This window comes from Sardina pilchardus, chromosome 3 (assembly GCF_963854185.1).
Source record: "Sardina pilchardus chromosome 3, fSarPil1.1, whole genome shotgun sequence".
NCBI lineage: Eukaryota > Metazoa > Chordata > Actinopteri > Clupeiformes > Clupeidae > Sardina > Sardina pilchardus.
Genome location: NC_084996.1, coordinates 4,343,457 through 4,350,956, shown reverse-complemented (window position 1 = coordinate 4,350,956; position 7,500 = coordinate 4,343,457). Strand labels below are relative to the sequence as shown.

Genomic DNA, 7,500 nt, shown 5'->3' with positions numbered 1-7,500 from the left:
TGTGTGTGTGTGGCATTTTGTAACATTTTCAGACCAACATAACTGAGATGTGTTTTCAGCTGGGCTGAATGGTCATGTTTTAAGTTCCATGCTAGGCTGGTTGCTGAGCCACAGCGGAGACATGGAAGGCCTGGCGCGCATCTGCTTCAGCGAGCCTCTTCCATGGAATGAGCTTTTAAATGGCAGTTTTGTTTTTTTTAATCGATCAGTAGGGGAGGCTCTTTCATTGCCAAATGACTATAAAGTGACCGCTCCTCTTAGAAACCTCTAGATGCATGCTGGTACTATCTCCCAGATCTGCTAGGCTGAAATTCCTGGTTTAGCCTTTGGAATGCTATGACAAGGTGTTGAGCTCCTCATGAGTTTGTGTGTGTGTGGGAGGGTATATACAGTGAGCATATACACATGGTCACAGGTGTGTGTGTGTGTGTGTGTGTGTGTGTGTGTGTGTGTGTGTGTGTGTGTGTGTGTGTGTGTGTGTGTGTGTGTGTGTGTGTGTGTGTGTGTGTGTGTGTGTGTGTGTGTGTGTGTGTGTGTGTGTGTGTGTGTCTGTGTGTGTGTGTGTGTGTGTGATGAAGGATGTTATTAAGGAAGAACGAGTGTGTGTGTGAGGGACTGTACGCTTTACTGTTATTTATCATTCTGTATTGATTGTTCTTGGATTTGAGTTGTGGCAGCAGTCTACACAGTGGAAACAGAGTGGCCCACACACACCTAATATACAACCCGAAGGCACACACATTAATGTTGACTCAGATGTACGCACCTCTGTTGCCAGGGAGACCAGGCAGAACCCCCCCTTGTTGGAGGGCCACGGGAAGGGGGAGGTGTGTGGATAGGAGGGGGAGAAGAAAAAGAACAACAAGAAGAGAAAAAGAGAGAGAGAGAGGGAGAGAGAGAGAGAAAGAGAGAAGGAGAGAGAGAAATCCAATTTGAAAGCAAAGAAGCTGAGGGAGGAGAGCCGGTGTAACTGTTTGCACTTGTCCATGTGTTCACACTCACAGTCCACAGGGTGTGCCGTATTAACGTGAGAGTCACATCCGATGATTTGACGCCGCTGGACAGTCAGAGCGCTGTTGTCTTCGAGCTGTTTCGTAACACGCGTGAGACATTTTGGTGAGCTCTTGTGAGGGTGTGGATGTGCATGAGGCTGCTTGTTGCTTCCTGTGTAGCGGTGGAGGACATCAGCTTGTTTTCAATGTGTGAGTGTGGTTGGTATGTGACTGTGCTGTACGTTACTCAGTGGTTTCTGCAGTGGCTTTTAACTGCACCCAGACTGTTCAAATGGGCCACTTCTATTGCAAGCTGAGGTGATTGTGTGTGTGTGTGTGTGTGTGTGTATGCATATGGGGACACACAGTTGTTATCTCTTTGAAGCTATCCCACACTGTGATGAAGCAGACATCCATATTCATGACCAATTTTTATTCTGCAAGCACCCGTTTGCATGGCATCTAATAGAATTAATATTCAAATCTCACAAGTGTGAAAGGATTAGCACACCTACAAACCACACACGCAGGCATGCACGCGCGCACACACACACACACACACACACACATGCACAAACACACACCTACATACACACACACACGCATGCAAGCACGCACACACATACAGTACATACACACACACCACACACACACACACATACACACACACACACACACACACACACACACACACACACACAAGATATGTCCTATATTAGTATGCTGGTTTCTTTCTCCACTTCCTCTTCCCCCACTGCTAAGAATAATGACGTCTGACACATCTGTCATGGGGGTCAGTAAACCAGATAAACCTGAGAGAGAGTGAAAGGCATATCTGTGGATAAAAAGAGAGAAGAAAAGAAGAAGAGAAAGGTAGAGCACCAGGAAGAACATGGTGTTATTGTCTCGTGTCTTGTGTTTCACACCGCATTGTGTTTCACAGCCACACTGTGGAGGTTTGGATGGGTGGTGTTGAGCAAGCCTGACATCTAGACACAGTGCTGAGACACGCTCACGTGTGGCTGCCCAGCAGCAGAGCAGCACACACAGGCATGCCCTGTGACCCACTCCCACTTGGAACAACATGCTCTCTCCATCTGGCCCAGGCCACAAGAGCCATGCTTTCTCCTCCCTCCTCCTCCTCCTCCTCTTCCCTCTCCTCTCCCTCCTCTCTCTCTCCTCCTCTTCCCTCTCCTCCTCTTCCTCCCACCCTCCCTTTCTCCCTCTCCCTCTATCCTGGCCGTCTATGACAGATTCTCTCGTGGGTCATCATTACTTTGCTGCCTGGACTCTGCATCATCTGACAGCAATATAATATTTCATTTTGGTGGGCATGGCCATTGCACATACAGTACATACATACATACATTTAGAACCAAACTGTAATGCAATTGTGTATAGTGATTTACTGTAAGGCTATTATGCACAGAGACTAATGCTGGTATGATCCTATATACTCCTTTTCACTCCTTTCATTACTTATACTCGTGATAATATATTTGTCTCAGCAGTCACATACATAAGTGTACGTTTTGGTAAATAGATTTGAAGCCGTTGTACTGTATGTCTCTCATGGGATTTATATAGCAGTCTAATCTGTGTTGTAATCAATTTATCTCATGGTTTCCACTGGAGAAAAATAGAGCAACACTGAGCGTACAATATGTTCTAGTCAGTGTGTGTCTGTGCAAAGCATTACTGTAGTTTACGCCGCGAGTCTTCACCTCTCGTGACCAATCATCAACCACATCTGACCTCATACAGAAGGAAATGTAATGCTTATGCAGCCTCTCGCATAACTCGCATTCTCACAGACCTGACTCAGTGTCTCGTTCTGCTGACAACCCTCCCATGCTCTGCCCCAACCACATAGCTTAACCTTGTTTCTTGTCGGCCCATCGCAAGCACTCTTTGTAGTGTGTATAACTTATCCTATGCGGCGGAAGCCTGGATGTGGGTCAGCAGCAGGTTGGCTGGTTGGATGCCTTGCAGGCCATGGTGCAGAATGAAGGCGGCCACGAAGGCATGACAGGACTTTCCGGTAACATGCCAACCTCCAAAATAGCCATCCGTCTGCTGTTAGTCTAGAGAGATCGCTAAATCAAATTGCAGTGGGTATTGCATTGTGTTGCGTCGACTTGTGTTAGCGTCTTGACTTTGAGGCCTGCTCCAGTTTCCCCCCCTGCCAATTCTGTGCTGTGGTATTTGAAAAGAGAGGCCTTTAGCCTTGAGCAAAATCAGTAAAAAGGCAATGTAGAAACCCCAGCTGTGGAATGGCACAGGAAATTGTCAAACAACAGACAGACAGTTTGGAATGGTGGATTAGAAAGAGGAGAGAAACGTGTTTTCAGGAAGATAAACCTTTGCGTGTGGAGGGGAGAGTCTGAGGGGGGGCTTGGTTATTATTGGCCAGCTGCATTTTCTGACCTTGGACTCCCTCTAGTGGAAGGTTTATGTTGAGTCAAGAACACCCACTGCCTTCTCAGGCTTGCTGTCTCCCTACAACTGCAAATGCTGATTCAGAAATCAGAGACGGTAGATAAGATATTGTAATGAAACTTACAACAAAATGATCATCATTTCATTTAGGGTCATTACAAGAGCAGTGGGTGTTCATGTGTAAAGGTCTTTGTGTGTCTGGGTTGTTTGTGTTGGTCTCAGGGCATTCCAGAGCATTGCTCTCTCTCACACATATCTATTTGGCCCATATTTGACAGCTGTTTCCATCCAAACAGACGTTTGCAAAACAGATTACATCCCATTTGGGGTAAAATGTCAAACGTCACAAAGGGAGCAATGAAAAGAATAGAATGGGTTGCTAGTTCACGTTGAGCACCAAAAGCAATGCTAGACATGAACTGAATTGCAGGCCAGGTGACCCATACAACCTCATGAGGAAATTCAGATAGTTGGATGCTGTTCATTCTGGCTGCTTCTAAGATGTTTCAAGCAGCAGGGGTGACCTTAGCCTATTTAAATATTGTGTGGTAAGCACCTAAAGCCAGTGAAGAATTCATTATGAGTGTGTTCAAAGGCACAAGTATGGGCAAGATGCACACACACACACACACACACACACACACACACACACACACAAACAAACACACAATTCAGCAGCTGCTATCCATACCTGTGTCTATTTGAGGATAGCTGGGCCCTGTAGCAGTCTAGTATGGGAGATATCCGCGGGCTGCTGTGAGCCAGAGCTTGGCCTATGGACACTGTGTCCCTCACGGCTGGTCAGAGGGACATAGAGGGACAGCACACGCTCAGCCATGCATGCAGTGCCACTGTAGAGTGGCCAACACGTGATCGACCCTCGACCCCTTCGGACGGCCCTCCATGTGTCCACGTTTTGATTGTTTACATGTGGATGTGTGGTGGAAGGGACAAGGGGTCCTTGCAATCATGCAGAAATCCATCTAGTAATCATGTCCCTTGCCGGATTACGTAACTCCTTAATCAGCGCTGGAATCGCTCTGTGAATGGGGAACCTGTTTCGTTTCTGGTGTGAGAGTGTTCTTGCTTTCCTCTTTTTAGGCCAGAGACAAGAGAGCGCTTCAGTCACTATATGAGCATATGGTCAGAAAATCCCCATGTGTGTGTGTGTGTGTGTGTGTGTGTGTGTGTGTGTACAAGCACAGCAAGTATACACACATAGTCATAGTGTGTGCGTGTGAGTGTGTCTTTGTGTGTGTGTGTGTGTGTGTGTGTGTCTGTGTGTGTGTCTGTGTGTGTGTGTGTGTGTCTTGGGGATCAATAAAGTATCTATCTATCTATCTATCTATCTCTATCTGGTGTGTGTGTGTGTGTGTGTGTGTGTGTGTGTGTGTGTGTGTGTGTGTGTGTGTGTCTATGGTTTTGTAAGTGTGTGTCATGTTTGTCATGTAATGCTAGTTATGAGGTTATGACGTGCAGTGTGAATAGGATCGATTTACTGTAAGTAGATGGTATGTTTCCAAATTAACTATTGTTAGCCTTTACCCTTATAAATGGGTCTGTGTGTGTGTGTGTGTGTGTGTGTGTGTGTGTGTGTGTGTGTGTGTGTGTGTGTGTGTGTGTGTGTGCCTGTTTGTGTGTGTGTGTTTGTGTTTGTGTGTTATAAGTGAGGAAGTAGAAGAGAATACTGCTGTTCTCGATTGCCAGGAGTAAACTCGGACCTTGCTTCCCAGAACTAAGACCTACATTTTGTCGCACTATCTAAAGAACAAAACGAGAAATGAAGTGACCATCGTGGCTTAGCAGCTGGTCCTTTTTAGAAGTGGTTGGGGGGGGGGTGCTCTGGTGATCCTTGGGCTTGCTGACGTACTTGTGTTATTGAGACATAAGCAGAGAGCCAGGCAAAGTAGCCTGATCCTGTTTCCGCATAGTGTGTTTGTGTTCCATATCCCGCCATGTGAAATCAAGGAGGAATGTACAAAGGCTCAGTCTGTCTTTATTCTGAGGACATAATGATGACGATGTAGGATTAAATTCCAAATGTGCGCTGGGCATTTAACATGACTCAACAGCGGATGGTTACTGTACTTACGGACTGTGACAAGTTTATCAAACTGCCTACAGTATACTGAGCTCTACTTCCTATTTGCGGGTTTGACCCGGAGCGACAACTGAAATAACTATGCACTTACTCCAGCGTCTCGTTTAGGACGAAGCCCACCTGCTGCTTGCTACATTTAGCTTTTTTGTCTTACTCACGCAGCCTTTTTTTTTTTTTTTTTTTTTTCGTTTGTCCCACTCACACTCGTGCGGAATGTTCCGGTGTGTTCTGCCGCGCTCCAGTATGGAGACGTAAAGCCGTGCGAGAAAGACAGCTGGTATTGTATGTGGGAGCATCGGTGTCAGCTGGGACAGAATGTTATGGAACCTCTCTGGAGTCCAGCTTTTGTGCCAGCTCACACTACTGGAGTCTTTCACTCACTCACTCACTCACTCACTCACTCACTCTCTTGTTTGTCTCTCTCACTCTCACAAGCACACACACACACACACTCACACACACCATGAAACACACAGAGATGCACACCCACACACACACTTTTGATCCAGCTCCATCTCAAGCAATCCTAAAATATGAATCCCATGTAGTAATTCCAAAGTGAGTCTATGGCTAAACATTTGCCTCTAGGCTCTCTCTCTCTCACACACACACACACACACACACACACACACACACACACACACACTCACAAATACATAAAGAATGAGATTGTTATTCTGGCATTCCCGGCATGTGAAGTACACGTGCTGAGCTACACTGTGGAGGGGGAATATTTGAGTGTGAGGTAGGTAGAGAATATGGGAATTCCATGAGTGACAAGAGAAAGCAGGGCCTTGTCTCCGGAAGAGGCTGCATACTTTTCTGCATAGTTGTGCATCAGTGTGTAGTGACGTAGTGACGCTGTAGCCTCTGGGTGAATTATTTTCTATGATTTTTTGTATTGGCTATAGATTTACTACAAACAGTACGTGGGGTGAAAATGAAATGAATGTACTGTACCAAGCTCAGGCCGCTGCCTATGCGCACATGTATAGGCCTACATACAGGGGAGATTTCCCTGCTCTATTGGATGCATTAGTAGACTGCTCACTTTGTTCTCGGGCGGATAGATAATGGGGCACCATGTAATTTCTCCTCACACAGAGAACTTCACAAAGCACTGGCTGAGTGACGCTTATTCTTATGTAAGTCACCTTTCCCCTAAACACCCCAGCTCTCTTCTATAGAGCAGCTTTGGCAGCTCTTGGCCATGAAAGCAACCCCCCCCCCATCACCCCCCCCCCCCCCCTCTCCCCTCCAACTTTCGGCTGGTCCCGCTTCGCTACTCCCATTAATTGGTCCCACACACATGCGCACACTATGGAGTCATATGACAATGTAATCTGGACATGCTTTTCTGGACAGAGTTGCAGTAATTGGTTCAGCTTCGCTGTATACTGTGTCTGATCCCTCGGTTTGTGTCTGGACCCATTCGTTTACCAATAACCCCAATGGATGTTTTTGTCAATAGCACTGACGATTGGCTGCCCAGCGCTGCCGGTAATGAACTTGTAATTGGTTGGCTGAGAAGCTGGTCCGGTCGCTGATTGGTCTAGAGGGGTCTATGGGGTTTCGCCCAATTGATTGGTTAAGCTGAGAAGCGCTTAATGTTGCTCTGGCCCAGACAGCGGGATTACGGAACAGAACAGACCCCAACAGTACCACCCCCTTCTTCCACACAACTCTCTCTCTCTCTCTCTCTCTCTCTCTCTCTCTCATTCTCTTTCTCACTCACTCACTCACTCACACATGCCCACTCTGATGGAGCTTCTTTCTCAAATGAAGCCAGCTGGACGTCTCGCCGCCGCCAGAGTGGAGCGCAGTGGACGTGAGCCAACTCTGACCACAGCTGAACTTCTGCCGCCGCTCGCTCCTCCGTCAGCGCAGACCGCCGTAACTCACAGCCTCCGCAGGGCACTTGTCAGATGCTGATGGTGTTAGAGTTGAGTGTAGAAGATGTGTACGTTT

The 7,500-nt window shown here is 47.0% G+C and overlaps 1 protein-coding gene across 5 annotated transcripts in view; it reads left to right on the top strand.

Moving 5' to 3' along the window:
• Window positions 1-7,500, top strand: part of tmcc1a (transmembrane and coiled-coil domain family 1a) — a 27,636-nt gene that overhangs the window by 8,337 nt on the left and 11,799 nt on the right. The window lies entirely within an intron of this gene.